This window comes from Vanessa tameamea, chromosome 25, assembly GCF_037043105.1.
Source record: "Vanessa tameamea isolate UH-Manoa-2023 chromosome 25, ilVanTame1 primary haplotype, whole genome shotgun sequence".
In the NCBI taxonomy this organism is placed as follows: domain Eukaryota; kingdom Metazoa; phylum Arthropoda; class Insecta; order Lepidoptera; family Nymphalidae; genus Vanessa; species Vanessa tameamea.
Window position 1 is genome coordinate 7960870 of NC_087333.1, and position 17553 is coordinate 7978422.

Here is a 17553-nt window from a genome sequence, read left to right on the forward strand (position 1 = left end):
ATGGTTTATAATAATAGCTACCTAACTCAACTTTGTATAGGTAGAATAAAGATGTACATGACACATTTATATCCTAAGACATTTATTTATTTATTTCTATTATAAAGTTTCTCTTTCTTCAATAATAATCGATGTCATATTCCATACACAAAACAAAATGAATTTTACAATTTCTCGTGAATCACTCCGTCCATTTTTGAAAACCGTATTTAAATACGTTCGGTAGTATTTAAGTTTATCGCGTTCAGATTGTCCGGCAGATATGGTGGACACAAATATATCCATATTAAAATCCGATCAAATCAAATTATACTTTATCGAGTACGCTTTTACAAGCACTTTTGAATCGTCATTTTAGAGAATTGTATTGAATGCAACGTTACCACCGTTTCGGAATGTAGATTCTACCGAGAACAACCGGCATGAAACACAAAATTATATTAAATGTAAAATCTAAAACCAAACAAGAAACTAAGTATAGTAATATTCATTTTAAAAAATAGTGATATCGATCAAATACAATAAAATGTACATCCAAAATTTTTTATCATCTATATAATTTCGTGTTAAGTAATATATTTTATTTATGAATTGTTTTATGAACGTTAATAAATAAAGAAAAATTATGTTGGAAATTTTAAGTTTGTTCAGTAATATTGAGTGTTTTCTTCGATATGATTTATCCGTCTTCTTCGATGGTTGAATACGATCACTCTTACAATTTGGTATGTCCTCGTAAACTAATCTTTATGTGAGAATGCTTTAACAATGCCACCTATTGCATGACGCTATCTTTTTGCGCTGAAACGTAATAGAGACCTCATTAAGCTTCCGTATGATTCAAGACAGCGTAATCCTTCACAGACTTCACACGAGTAAATAATGTTTTATAAACATACTAAAAATGGACGACCTTTTAATCTTCGTTCGTAGACATTTATTTCATTCAAGATCAATGCGGTACCAACATGAGCAACAATGTTTTATGTCGTGGAATAGAGAGCAGGTATTGTCTTTAATTGAAATCATTCATTTGTAAATGTTTGTTTGTACACGATCTCCTAAAATGCGAGCGAAGTCGCGAGTAATAATTCCGGTGATTATAGAACGGAGGTCGCCTAGTGTTTAAAACGCGTGCATCTTAACCGATGATTTCGGATTAAAACCCAGGGAAACACCACCGAATTTTCATGTGCTTAATTTGTGTTTATAAATCATCTCGTGCTCGGCGGTGAAGGAAAATATCGTGAGGAAGCCTGCATGTGTCTTATTTCAACGAAATTCTGCCACATGTGTATTCTACCAACAATTCTACCTACTTGAAGTTAGCAAAATGAATCGTTTCTTGACTATGGAAGGCATAACTGCTTCTGAATTTTTATCAAATATTTCGATATAAATGTAACAAAAAGAAAATTAATTGAAATACAATGACAGTAAATGACAGATGAGGCCAGACTACCCTTTTATGTCGTCGAGTTGAATATATTTAAATTTACGTAATGTGTTGCTGAATATAAATCAATGTCTGTTTTTATTGCTGCATTTCATCATGATTCTATTTATTGAAGTGTAGTGATCTAGATTACTTCTATGACTCTGTCAGCAGTGGTTTACATCAATAAGTCGCGATTAATAACTTTATTTTTGAAAAACTCTTTTTATGCTGATTGCTGACTTGTACACTGGATTATTTTAATTTAAAGATCTTTTATCACTGGCAGTCACATAGCATCAGGTAAGCCATCTGCTCTTTAACCAACATAAAACTACCGAAATATTAGTTCAATATACTAAAGATAACACAAACACAAATAAATTCGTTACACGTTGTAAGTCAATTAATAATGTAAGGGAAAGTATCACTATTATTAATAATACGTCAAAGTATGTCTACACAAGTATGTATGTAGTTAGTTAAGTTCTTAAATCATACATTCATTCAAATTAACATTCATATGTGACATATTTCCTTTACAATCAAAAAGTAGATATATAATATTAAATACAAAAAGGATATCACCCTTTCACCTATGCATACTGTCTAACAAGGCTGTTTTTATATAGACGTAACAGATATACTTTCAGAACATAACAGAAGAAAACACGGCCGCTGTCATAATCTTTACTAAGATTGTAAACGCTATAGTTGGTTTTTTTATTCGTGTCTTAACTGCTTAACTGATCATCATAAAATTGTTAGTGCAGAAAAGGACATAGAGTACCCAACATCTGCCCCTCTCCACCTCCCCCTTAAATCCGACTGTTACGAGTGTAGACTAGTGAATAACAAATGTTAATGTAACAACGGAAACCCTAGAGCGCGGGTCCTTCTCTTATGGTTGCTCCATGCCATATTTCGTCAAATTCGGTTCAGAGGTTCAGCTGTGAAAACATAACCGACAGACAGACAGAGTTACTTTCGCGTTTATAATATTATTTATTCTATCTTACAATCACTTACAAAAGCCACCGAACCATAAAATAGGCACTCAGTGGACCAATTAGACGCTCCCTCTAGCCAAGAGGGGGTACTGTTAATTCTTAGACGGCTTAATTGATGTATTTTATAATATATATATATTAAATTAATATTATAATATAATAATTGATTTAATATATCATTTGTGTATACATTTAATTTTCTATCAATATAGACGGATAACCACAGTGTAAAATAAAAGTAGCTCCATTGTCTATGGTATTTAGTTAAATAGATAACCAGTAATGACTATGGCACTTGGTTGTAGGGCTTTGTGCAGGCTCTTATACCACCCACTCATCAGATATTCTACCGTCAAACAGCAGTACTTAGAAACGAAGAAACCTTTGAAACGGGAACACAAATTTTCCATTTCAATGGTGAATGAGTCAGTGTAACTTCAGGCAAAAGATACACAACATCTTAGCTCCCAAGGTTGGTGGCGCATAGGCGCTGTAAGGAATGTTTAATATTTCTTACATCGCTCGCGTCTTTGGCCGATGAGAATATAACCTAAAAATAAAGACAGTTCATTAAATAGACCAATTTATATAATAAATTCAAGCAAGCAAAATAAAATCCATTTGAAATGAAATAAGGATCTGAAAATTTTGAAATTTCTCGTTGACCTATTTTAGTAAATTTACTTTCGAATTTCGCCATGACTCCCCCAATTACGTTCGAGCTCTGGTAATTTACATTTTTGTTGCAAAATGACCCTTCCCTCTACAGAAATAGGAGCCACTGACATTGTAATGTAATATTGCAAGAGTAAAATTCCAGATCTCATTTTAAACTTTGGTGTATAAAAGTAGTTTCGGTAGTTTTAAATGAGAAAAAAATGTTTGTTGAACAACTTAAATATACTTAAGGATCGTTTATGAGTTAAATTAAAACGGCTTAAAAACTTATAAGCAATGAAAATTACAACAATCTGAGACTAAAATCAGAAAAGAATGATCGTGGATACCCGGTTGGACGAAGTTGCTTTCGGTATGTTTTATGTTGCGCTACGCGCAAGATAAAACATACCGGCGATATAATATACTGGGCCATCTCGGCTCTCGCAGTGGTTAGAACGCGTGCATCTTAACCGATGATTTCGGGTTCAAACCCAGGCAGGCACCACTGAATTTTCATGTGCTTAATTTGTGTTTATAATTCATCTCGTGCTCGGCGGTGAAGGAAAACATCGTGAGGAAACCTGTCTAATTTAGGAAATTTGTCTAATTTCAACGAAATTCTGCCACATGTGTATTCCACCAACCCGCATTGGAGCAGCGTGGTGGAATATGCTTCATACCTTCTCCTCAACGGAAGAGGAGGCCTTAGCCCAACAGTGGGAAATTTACAGGCTGATTATGTTTATGTTTATGCTACGCGCACCTTCTCCCCCCGCCTCAATAGGCGTCGCAGGGACTAGGGGGGGTCTCAGTACCCCGAGAACCCCCTCTAGGTGTTGGAGGCCCGCATAGGCGGGTCGACCGTCAGGGCGTCACGGTAGCATGCGCAAGCAATCCCGTGGCGCCCGCCGAAAGACGGAGAGGGTACCGCTGGTTTTTTAGTGGGTAAACCCGGCGTACCTGGGCGCACTCGGCGTCCAGGGCCCAGTATATTTTATGTACTTCTGTGCCCGCGACTTCGTGTGCTTTTGGATTTAACAAAGAAATTTATTGTTGTAGTCTAAATTACTCCTCATTACATCAGCTATCGCCAGTGAAAGTCCCGTCGTAAAAATCGGAACAGCCGTTCCAGAGATTAGCCGGAACAAACAACCAGTCAGACAGAAAAATTGTAAAAATTATAATTTGGTATGTGTACCGTGCATACATACATATGCATTTAGTAAAACGCGGTTATTTTAATATTACAAACAGACACTCCAATTTTATTATATGCATAGATATAGATAAGATATATAGATATAGATTAAATAGCAGACACAATGAAATAAATTAATAACATTTGAGATTAATTAAACGACAACAAATAAAATTGTTATTAAAAATCCAGCGAGAATTGAAAACCGTAAACGTTAGAAAGAGACAGAGAGAAAGAGAAAGAGAGGCGAAAGTCGCCTCGAGGGATCATAACGCTTTTTCCTCACGTGACAATTTCTGCCAGTTCACTTTACTACGTTCTATAACTAAAACGTTAATCAACATAGATACACCAATTTACCTCGTTGGTCTAGTGGCTCGATAAGGGCACCAATCCCAAGATTCTTTGTTTAAGCACCAGGTCAGGCCGATAAAAAGTTTTTCTGTAGAAAACTTATCAGTAACAGTCCGAAGTCTAGAAGTATGTACGCTTCTGTGCCCAAAAAACACCTAAAGCCCGGTCGTGTGGGATTATGAGAGTGGGATTATGAGAACATCTTCGGAAATAACATTCATCGGATAAAATTTTGCTAGTTGAAAAGCCTAGTCGAGTAAAATGATGGAATGATTTAAACCGTCTTCTTTAGATAAAATCCTTGCCCAGCAGTAGGATATAAACTTTAAACTGATGGTAGTCTATTCTGCACTAATATTCGGTATTAAGATGTCTTTATGAATAATGTCGTGACAAATCGGATTTGCTGTCACACATCAATATTTAGTATTCTTGTGTTCCAGTTTGAAGGTTTATGTTGAACGAAATGGAACATATCGTTGTAGACGACGTAATAGATGAGACAAAATATTAGTTTATTGTTCTCTCCCTCTAAATAAATAAAACTGTCATGGCGGAATTATACGTGTAACGTTAGTCTCAGTTAAAAAGCTTTAAGATTGTTGAGAATATTTTTATTCAACATCCTTCTGTTAAACAAGTAGAACGGATTGTTAACCCTTTTTTGTCGCTGGAATAACGCCTTTACGCATTTCCCCCAAATGGGTTGGCGGGGGCCGGGGGGATATATGTGGGGCTCGCAGACCCTGAAGGCACTACTACCGTGTGACCATTAAACCTTTAAAAGCCCATTTGCAATCAATATCGATGTGGTATTTTAAATTTAAAAAATAAAACTTATGCACTTAAATAATAACGTAACAAAAGCACGAATTACGCCTCTATGGAGACATTATTGTATTATTTTTGAGAAAATAAATTCAGAATAAAATCTACTGAGCCAAGTTTGAAGACCAAGTTTTAACAATGACATAAGCTATCTTGTGAGTTTTCAAGCTGTCAGTTCCCATATATACTTGACTGCACAAACTGGTTTGTACGAGAGCGAAGTGTGGCTCGAGTGTGTAGCGAGGCTTTCAATATCTGATCAAGATAGCCAGTGATTCAGTCAACTTATAGCATCTAGGAATTTATAAACTGTTAATGTTTTTAAGCAAATTTTAATCTGTAGCTACAATAAATTAGGGTTGTTATTGTTTTATACATATTTTATTTAGATTTATCTGCTTTCAAACTTTGAACATTAGAGGTTTAATAATGCAAGACAAAATTGTTCGACTAAATGGACACATAAAATAGGTATTTGAATAAGATTTGTAATTACACAGTGTAAAATTAGCGCTTATTTTAAACAAAAGTTAAGTGCCTGTTAAAAAACGATAGCAAAATGAAGCGCCTTCAGAATAATAATAGCAATGAATGGCACTAGAGCGAAATCTTTGAATTATAAAAGCAAGGCGCTATAGGGAAAGTAAATAGCCTTTGATGGGAATAAGGTCGAGTATCTACTTAAACGTATGTAGACCAGCACTTTTTTTTCGGTCTGTGACATAATTTCCTAGTTTAATATTTAAATATGATCATGAACTAAAAACCTAATTGTGTTATAGATTAGCTGAACATTGTTTGTGCGCATTCAAAAATTAATACCTAGATTTGAATTTTAAAAAATCCTTTGACTGATTTTTTTTTTATAATTTGATCTAAGGCCTTTGTGTCTTTATGTTATCATAGATTTGACATACAAAAGAAGAATATGTATGTGCAAATTTCTAAAGAAAAACTCCAGACTTAGTTTTAAACGTGACTTACGATTCAGACAAAGCAAACGGACGGGCGAATGGGCAACCTGAATGGTAATTCGACAGTTAGACATTGGCGCTGAAAGAAATATTAACCATTCCCTGCATCACCAATGCGCCAATGTTATATCGATTTTATGTTCAAATTGTGTTTTAAAAGCTCTACTATCAAGTAAAAATAATCTCTATATAGTAAAAATAAAAGCCGAGACGGCCCAGTGGTTAGAACGCGTGCATCTTAACCGATGATTTCGCGTTCAAACCCAGGCAGGCACCACTGAATTTTCATGTGCTTAATTTGTGTTTATAATTCATCACGTGCTCGGCGGTGAAGGAAAACATCGTGAGGAAACCTGCATGTGTCTAATTTCAACGAAATTCTGCCACATGTGTATTCCACCAACCCGCATTGGAGCAGCGTGGTGGAATATGCTCCATACCTTCTCCTCAAACGGGAGAGGAGGCCTTAGCCCAGCAGTGGGAAATTTACAGGCTGATTATGTATGTATGTATATAGTAAAAAACAAAGTCACTTCCTGCCGTCTGTACGCTTAGAACTTTTAAACTATACAACGGATTTTAATGCGGTTGGACAACAAAAAGATTTATATGTATAATACATGCATATTATAGTATAGAAAAGCCAGACAAAATTACAATTTTTCAATTGATATTTGTTCTTCAATATAAAACTTGTATAATTATTGTATACGTGTAAATCCAGGGCGGGTAGACAGTAATAAATTAATACCAAATTATTGATTTAAATCTCATCCTGTGGAAACATGAATATGGCTTATTGATCCATTAAAGATCATGTAGTTGTTAAACGGGCGTGGAGTTGCCATTTGTTGATTCATGCTAAATAAATAATCATGAAATTTAATACATAGACCTATTTAAATAATAAAATTATTGGATAAAAGTAATCACTTACTGATCTCATGTGATTAAACAAAAGGCAGATGGAGTACGCGAAACATTACAGTGTTGCCATCTTAAAATAAATGAATTAATAATGTATTAACAAAAAGAAGCGCCGCTTCGTAATAGCGGGAATTCGTATTCGCTTTTTTATAATCTGAGACAATTATCGCCCATCGATTTATACACATAGCAATAATACCTTGATTAACAAAGACAATTAATCATTTAAATTCAAATTATACGTATTGTAGTCTTTTAATTTTTTTTTTTTATTGTTTTTGTAAAGTTTTATCATAAGTCATATAAAAAAAATAAAAATGTAAAAATGTACCCTTATGTAATTTAATTTGTGAAAAATATAAGGTACTAAGTTACTGTTTTTCTATGTAGTATCTACATATGAAACCATATGTATTTTGTCGTGAAATATTAATATTCAAAACTACTTATATAAAAAGTATAAATTGATATGAGTAGAAATCCAAATATATATTTACGTGCAATCTTTTTATGTAACGTTGTAAAACGTTTCTGACGCGACAAGATTACCCCTCTAAACGTGTGTCAAGTTGCATGCGCTTTATTTTGTTTTTATTATTCACGCCATGTTTATCTCCGTAACACTATACTTGACCTCGTGCCACGAGCTGTTTGCCACAGTCCACCTCTTGAATATTACACGAGGCCACGCATACCTCTTTTCAAACAAGAAACCGCAACGTGTGAATAACTGAAATATTCCTAACACCCGCTATACAACATCTACCTTTGTAAAGGCACCTTATTTAACCGTCAGTGTATTGAATTTATACCTGTCCTTTAAAGTAGCAGAAATGGGGGGTGGGATGTGCATTGAATTGAATTCAGACAAAATCAAAACATTCTTTATTCACGTAGGATTTAAAATCGAAGTAGGATCGAACATTTTACTTGGTAGGGATTTGTGCAAGCCCGTCTGGGTAGGTACCACCCACTCATCAAATATTCTACCGCCAAATAACAGTACTCTGTATTGTTGTGTTCCGGTTAGAAGGGTGAGTGAGCCAGTGTAATCACGGGCAAAAGGGACATAGCATCTTAGTTCCCAAGGTTAGTGGCGCATGGGTGATGTAAGGAATGGTTAATATTTCTTACAGCGCCTTTGTCTATGGACTGTGACTTACCATCAGGTAAAAAAAAGGATCATAAAAGCAATTTTGAATCGTCGTGTACACTGGTCAGTACCAACTCAGTAGTTATTCTTTTCCACCATTTTCATTACAAATATGTAAATAAAGTAAAATTAAACTTATAATATGTCACAGTAAAACTGAAAATATTGTTAGATTATAATCTATCTCGCGAGTTTGTAAACGGTGATATGACTTACAATAAAACGTATTAAATTCCGATAGTTTATAATCTTCCGGTTAGGTTAGGTGAGAGTTTTTATAATTTAACTTTAATTAGCTTCGGTAGATTATAATCTACCGTAAAGTAATGCTTTAAATTATAAGCAGTAAGTTTCGGTTCACAATCTTTCGAAAGTTTACAGTTTTACGATATAGATTATAATCTAACGGTATTTATAATTATACGGTGAACTATATATATCTTACCTTTGATGTTGTAGACTCAAGAAGTTTAAACGAAGGAAGTCAATGTTTCGGATGTTTATTTACGTAAGTTCAGCTTTTTTTTTTAATTCATTGTTGGTTGATCGTTGATGTATGTGATTTTCTTTTTTAGTAATGATTTAAGATTTTATAAGGGTTATTAATTAACTTATTTATTTATTTTACATCTGATAGTAAGTCAACACTGTAAAATATATTAACCATTACCAGGGTTGGCGGATATATATCAACGGATATATATCAATTGATTTTTCCTATCTTCTGAACAACACTCATAGATCTATGCTTAAGGCCTGACACTGAATGATTACTTTTTATGATTAGTCGATTACAAATTAATATTTAAATAAAATTACTTGATTTATCTCACAAACAAATGAAGATATAATAATAAAACTTGTTTTTTAAGTGTTCATTAAAAATTTCTTTCTCGAATAGATCGACACTAATTCCTTTGTTACTTTTTTTTAATAAAAAATGTGGTATTTCGACACTTGTATTATTTTACAAATTCCTTTAACATTTTTAAGTGTTTACAGAATGAAATTCGTTGCGTTTTCGTAGCCTGGATATATATAAAAAAATGGGATTTTTGATATTTATTATATAAATCGGATTTTTTCGAACCCTGACCATTACTTACATCATCGATGCGGCGACATACTAAGATATTATCCCCTCTTCCTTTAGTTACACTGGCTTACTTCCCCTTCAAACCAGAACCCCAATACTTTAGTATCGCTGTTTGGTATTAGAACAAGAAATTCCACAGATATTTTTAACTTTGTCGATTCATAAATTCAATTGTAAAAAATACATTAATAAAAAAAAACATATTATTCAATACAAGATTATATAGATGATAAAAAAATCGTGAAGATTTGATATATAGCTATATATACATATATATATAATTTTGTATTTAACTAATATAACTTTGTATTTTAAATGTTGAAAAAGAATAACTAACTACTGAGTTTCTTGCCGGTTCTTCTCGGTTGAATCTACATTCCGAACCGATGGTAGCTTTACTTAATATAGTTTGTAAAATGACGATTCAAAAGTGCTTGTAAAATCCACAACAGCGCGATTTTTAAGATATTTTCTGACCCCGCACAACCACTCTGTGGAACCAACTTTCGCCGGCGGTTTTTCCGAACCGATACGACTTGGGAACCTTCAAGAAAAGAGCGTACTCCTTCCTAAAACGCCGGCAACGCACCTGCAAGCCCTCCGGTGTTGCAGATGTCCATGGGCGGTGGTAGTCACTTTCCACCAGGTGAGCCTCCTGCTCGTTTGCCGCAAAAAAAAAAAACCTACTTGAATAAAGTATATTTTTGTTTTGATTTGAATATATGGAGAATGGGTGGTACCCATAAGGATGTCCCGACGTATGTTCCATAATGTAATATTTAAAATCCAAACTGTAATAATCAGATCAGAAAATTCGATGTACAAAAAAATAATTCCCATCACAGAAATATTTCAATCAGACATAAATGTTTGTAATTCGTCGAATTTCATATTGAAATCAACGATATATATCGTTTCACGTGAGTCGCATATATTACTATTTGAACTGAAATTAAAATAATATTTATGTACACGTCACTTTGAGCTACGGCCACACGTGATCACGTATCCGCTCCATCCGTATTATATACACAGAATCTTGGATGTCACGAAATGCCCAAATGTAAATCTCGAATTATGACAGTTATTTAAAATAATGGAGCGGGATGACCTGATAAGAGTCGAACTCATCAACAGGATACTAATATAAAATAATCATAAACCTTCATAATCATCACCATTTTCATTTTCGTAACATCAATGATGGTTTCCTCCTGACCGACTTTGGCTACAAATATAGAACACATATGTGTGTGTGTGTAAATGTGCTCACTTGTGTCACTATCACTATCCGACACGACTGGGAAGAGATCAGGTAACCCTTGTTACCTTCCAGACTCGTGGCTGTTGAGACTACTGACAATTTCTTAAGGGAACAACGTTTTCTCTGGTTCGATTTGAATGTAAAACTAAAGTCTACCCCTTTATATATCAAGTTTAATAATAGGCACGTATACGTAACATGACCTAGCATGAGGAAGTGTTTTCAACGTAGTCACCTGTAAAGTTACGGTAACATCACAGTTGAATTCCCATCGTTGAATCGCGCAAGTGTGAGTGTGCCTTACGATACTCTATATAAAATGTAAATATATGTTCAATAAGATTATAATAAATATTGATGTTAATTTAATTAAATCTAAAGTCCCCAATTACACATGATAAAAGAATAATCAAAGAGTCAAACTTTAACCCAATAATTACATACGTACATAAACGTCCTGCTTCGTTTATATTCAATGCAAAAGATGATCATTCAATCATCATAGACCTGAATAATATTTTTCTTTTAATAAATCAAGACTAATCAATGTATTTTTTAACATTTCCTTTGTAAAACAAACGAATCTGATATCACATTAACTACAATACAAGTTTTATCATCAATAAGTTGTCCGTAATAAACAAGGATACGTTTTATTTTGTGGTATCTAATTGAAATAATTACTAAACTATTATACATAAAAGTTATTTATTTATTTAAATAGTTACACTTATCAATTTATTGTTATATATATATATAATTAACAACTGATATAGGTAACATACGAAGAGTTACGTCTTTAATACTGTTCAAATAATAAAATTGACAAGAAAAAGACCCGCTGAGTTTCTTTCGCCGGTTCTTCTCAGGTCATGGTTCTTTTTCCGGTAGTAATGTTTCATTTAACTATGGTTTATATTGAATAAAGGAATTTGAATTTGAGTTTGTTCTACAAAACATTGTTCGTCCAAACGATATCAGTCACGGCGGGTAATGTTATGGAAGACCACCAGCTACAAACACGTCATTAACATACTATTCCGTCAATCTCATAATCCGATGAGACGGCAAATCTGACCGGAAAGAGTTCAGGCGCAGCGACAATGGCTTTAGGAGCTTTCCGAGGTACGGCAGTGTACACACCCATGAGGGTTTAAACCTAGAACCTCGGGATCTGTGGCCTTATATCAAACCACTGGACCAACAACTCAGGCATAAAATTAATTACCATATATATAAATAAAAAAGCAACTTGAAAATCAAATAAACTTAAATATTTTGCTTATAAGTAAATGAGATCGATCCAATGAGATCTTTGGAATGTTTAACTTAATTTGATTTTACCAGAAGATACAGTCTGTTTCGAAAAAGGTTTTAGTACTAATCGCAGACACGTCTGCGGTTTTGTCTGCTATTTATATTTATGGAACATTCTCAATTTGTAACTTAAATTGACATTGATAATTTAAAACTTAGATATACAAAATTTAGTGGATTTGGGCCAATAACAACGCTGATTTTAATCATTTCAAATAAGATTGTAATTTCATTTCCAAATCTTGATTTTTAAGGAAAATGTATTTGAAAAATGTACCAATGAGAATGAAATGAAATGAGAAAACTCAAGAGTGTTTTTGTCTTATTCTGTAATTGGGTACAACATTCAATATGATTAAGAACAAACCAGGAGTATTTTTGAGGATCGTTTCATTTCCAAGGAATGTTATTTATTAAATCACTAATTGTTAGCGATATTACTTTTTGGACGCAAACGCTGCACTCCTTTCCTTTTAATTTAAGTAACTTCATTGGATATCATAATAAAACATTAAAAAGTACTGCCATGTCATATGATCCTTACTTGGTGATAGGGCTTTGTGCAAGTCCGTCTGGGTAGGTACCACCCGCTCATCAGATATTCTACCGCCAAACAGCAAGACTCAGTATTGTTGTGTTCCAATAGTGACACAAGAGACATAACAATTTAGTTCCCAATGAAATTAATGGTTAATATTTCTTACAGCGCCGTTGTCTATGGGCGGTGGTGACCGCTTACCATCAAGTGGCCTATTAGCTCGTCCGCTGCCTCATCATAAAATAACTTCAACGTACGAGCATTGCCATTTCCTTATATGTATACAGCCGTTATTAGAAACCCGGCTCATGAATATTCATAATTAGGCCAATATTATGTTCCGGGATAAATATTCAACGAATATTTCGCCAGATAACGCTGAGAGGATAAACCTTGATGAATAATTCAAAATATACCAATCCTCAATCCCTTATAGATTTATATCTGGGTTGTATGAGATAAAAATATTAGAGTCAAATATCTCTGTGCAGTCCGAGGTTGCGTATATATAACTATATCTTAACTGTTGGAGCATCGGAATAATATTTTTTATTCGTTTTGTTTTGATTTTAATTAATTTAAAATCTCTTCGTATGTTTTGTTTTATTATTAAATTATAACATCGCTTTAGGATTGTAATTTAATGATATTTGTAAGTGATAAATAAAATGAGGCTGTCACGGCAGAAAAAAAAGTTGTAAAAGGAGAATTTTCCGAAAGGCAGCGGTTGTGTTTTGACATTTCTGACGCTCACGCGACGGTGACTACTTACCATTATGTTGTACGCTTAGTCATCGGAAGGCAATAAAAAAAGTGAAACAAATAAATAATGTATAGTTTGAGGAAAATATTATTTTATTGGTGCAAAATTTCGTTAATAAAACAAACACATTGTATCATTATTATGAAAATTTATAACAAATGAGTATACGAATATAAAAAAAAGAATAACTACTGAGTTTCTTGACGGTTCTTCTCAGTAGAATCTGCATTCCGAACTAGGTAGCTTCACTTAACATAGTTTGTTAAATGACGATTCAAAAGTGCTCGTAGAATCCTACTTGAATAAAGTATATTTTGATTTGAATTTTGATTTTATGTTTAAGCAAGACATATACAATATCAGGAGTAAGAGAGGGGGTAGGACGCCTTAAGAGGGCACATGTATACTGTTACGTGATACGAGTCAGCCTTACTCCCAAGGTGGAACAAGAAATGTTTCACATGACTAATTAACTTCAATATTTATGTCCGTCTTGACTTGAAGTAAGCTCGAGCGCTTTGGATCAAGACAAAAATAGTGCCCACCACAGATATAGAGAAGACTAGATACAGCATGTTCAATACGCAGTATGAAATCATTCCTCATCATTTGAGCAACAAAATTACTTACTAATAGTAGATAATACCTCCATTGAATCTATTGACTACCTTAGAAGAGTATTTTATTGTTTATAACGGAACAACTACGAACACAAACTAAATTAGTAGCGTGTCAAGTTTGTGCATTGCGAAAACTTTGGACGCACTTTGTCAGACGACTTGTCTTATCTAGGTAGTTACTCTGCCGAGAAGTAACACCGAGGAACTCAGTAGTCACTCATTTAAGGCAGTTAAATTTCTTACGTAATGAAAAAAATTGATTATTGTTTATTTGTAGAAATATGTTATTTTTTTATATCAGACCAGATAATTCGATCTAAGATCAATATAATGTCTATTTATATTTTAAAAAATTTATATATTTATTAAATAAATACACATTTATAATATCATAGATCTTAGAAGACCAAATAAAATTATTCCCTTTTTATACTAAAAATATCATTTAAAAAGGGAATTATTACTCTAAAAATAAACTTGCAAGAAAGCTGAAGGATTATTTAGTCGGAAATTTTCCAATAACCCTCGCCGACGTAACTCGACAAGACTGATTAAAAATAAAATATTTGTTTAACTAATTGGCTATTGAAATAATTAGACGGTTAATTTAAAATGTGTATTGAATTAATATAGACTAAATTACATTTAAATAAATAAATAAATATTGGACAACATCACATACTCTGATCCCAATGTAAGTAGCTAAATCACTTGTGTTATGGAAAATCAGAAGTAGCGACGGTACCACAAACACCCAGATAATGAACTACATCGACTGTCGTATCTACCAGCACACGTTTAACCTGGGTTCCTTTAAACGAGGCGTGAAGAGGCATCTTGCGGTCCGGCATGGCGAGGGCGGCTAGTTCATCCTCCCTGACTGTTCTGGCCGTCTTCGTGTTTGGACTCCACTACTACTTATCATCAAGTGGAGTATAGTCATATGCCTTACTGGTAACGGTAGAGTGGTGGAATATGCCCCAAACCTACTCCTTAAAGGGAGAGGAGGCCAAACTCCTTATGTCTCATTAATTGATAAAGGAATAATACATTCATTCAACTTTATTTGACAACCTTGTGAACTTTGTAAAGTTTTACATTACATTAACGGCCTGTAAATTTCCCACTGCTGGGCTAAGGCCTCTTCTCCCTTTGAGGAGAAGGTTTGGAGCATATTCCACCACGCTGCTCCTATATGGGTGTGGAATACACATGTGGCAGAATTTTCGTTGAAATTAGACACATGCAGGTTTCTTCACGATGTTTTCCTTCACCGCCGAGCACGAGATGAATTATATACACAAGTTAAGTACATGAAAATTCAGTGGTGCCTGCCTGGGTTTGAACCCGAAATCATCGGTTAAGATGCACGCGTTCTAACCACTGGGCCATATCGGCTCATTACGTAATGACAATCGAATCGAATCGCTTAAGGGATTCTAATTGTGTGACAGGACTTAGGGTTGTTTACTTATTCACAAGAACAAAATAGTAAAATATAATTTACTCCGAGCTGGTAATGATAAACTGGTACTTAGTAATTATGGATCTTTTATGATTTGTATAAAAGATAAACAAGCTAAAAAAATAAAGCTCAGAGGGGCTTTGTGCAAGCCCCTCTGGGGCTGGGCGTTCCGACTTGAAGGGTAAGTGAGTTAAAGGCACATTGGCTGTTAAATAAATGCTTAATATTTCATACAAATCGACCCCATCCAAGGGTAAGTAAATTTGACAGTCCGCCTACCGATACTATAAAAAAATCTAATTTAATATACTATAAACAATAATTTAATATAAACAATATAATTTCATTTCTTTTAGTATCAATAGTTGTAAAAGTAAATGTGAGTTAAGCTCATAAAAGCAAGGCGAAGCTCAAAAGGAAACATTTCAGAAATTTACCGCGAAGCCTTCCCGGTGACCTTTTGTGTGTAAAATTTATTACAGCCGCATTATAATGGTTTTATTTCAGAACTTGTATTACAGTTGGTTTTATCTGAACGTTAGTTCACTTGCAAAACCGAAACTATACGTAAAAATTGTAATCGTAAATTTTAAATAGAGGAACATATTAGGTATGTCGGTTTGACTGGTGTGTGAGACACAAGGAACGAAATATTTGTATAACGAAATCATCTTCGAAATTAAAGTCTAGTCGTTCACGTTACTAATGTATTTTCAATATTAAACAAGAATAACTTTAGAATGTTACAAGATTAACAAGATGGAGTACGATTCAGTTGGTAACGCAACGAGTCCGGCGCTCCCGCATGTCGTATGACACTTTACGTCATACTGACATAGGGGCGACCTCGCTCAAGGTTCCAGCTTGACGTCACCAAAAAAAAATTCTAAGTAAACTTATTGATGCTTCGATATTTATTTATTTAATATTTGGGAAACAAACAGATATAAAATATAATCTGATTACATAATACAATTTAAATATCACATTATCCAGCGAAGTTTCCACCGATTGATAAAACATAAAATGCACTCAAATATTTTAACACAATAAGATAAAAAATATTGGACAATATTAAAAGTATATAATTAAGTTAATTTAAGATTGTTACAAATATTATCTTTAAATTTAATCAAAGACAAATGAAATATATCAAAGTTCCCAAAATGCTTATTATATTCGCGACAAGCTCTGATTAGAAAACAGTTAGCATTATGTGATGAATGACAAGTGGGAGTATAAAATACTTTTATATATACTTTTGATTTATAATAGGAAGCATTTCATGTGGATGCAAATTTATATGTATATGTAATTTATACCCCATAGCGATTAGGAATAATATAACTATATACTAATATTTTTTTAAGAATTTTTGGATACATAAAAAAAATTACCTCTTTCTAATAGTAGAAAAAACGTGTGCGTCTCGGGACGCCTGAGAAAAGTGGCATCTTAAACTAATCTTAGTTAAACAAGCGTAAGAGAAAGCGACGCCAGATAGACTGGCCCCGTAACGCGTTACGTAACGCAGCGGTTCACCCTCCCATAATAAATTATCACTTCAATAAATTTAATATATTTAAAGCGATTCAAAAGCGTTTAAGTATATTTATATTTGATTCGGGTCAGCGTGGACTAACGAAGCAGTTCGTTTCGATAGCAATGTATTTTCTTGTAACAATAGAGAATAAATTCTTTTGTTATCTCAAACTACTACTCTTAATGCAAATTAAAGTTTGAAGGTAATTGAAGCCTGCAGCCACATATAACGGATCTCTCTTAATTCCTGTTTTCTATTTAAAATTATTATTTATTTATTAAATACTTACGAGTGAAATTATTTCCTCGATGACGCGTGAAATTGTGAGGTCGGACTTTATTGCAACATTTTCTACGTTCAGATGTTTTATTTTAGTAGTTTTTGAGATGTCACGTTTAAATATTGAAA

At 33.7% G+C, this 17553-nt stretch overlaps 2 protein-coding genes across 5 annotated transcripts in view; one reads left to right on the forward strand and one right to left on the reverse strand.

Annotated features, from left to right (window-relative positions):
- Positions 1 to 17553, reverse strand: part of LOC113403621 (EKC/KEOPS complex subunit TP53RK) — a 297288-nt gene that overhangs the window by 217139 nt on the left and 62596 nt on the right. The window lies entirely within an intron of this gene.
- The window catches only part of LOC113396218 (uncharacterized), a 127183-nt gene that overhangs the window by 57531 nt on the left and 52099 nt on the right, over positions 1 to 17553 (forward strand). The window lies entirely within an intron of this gene.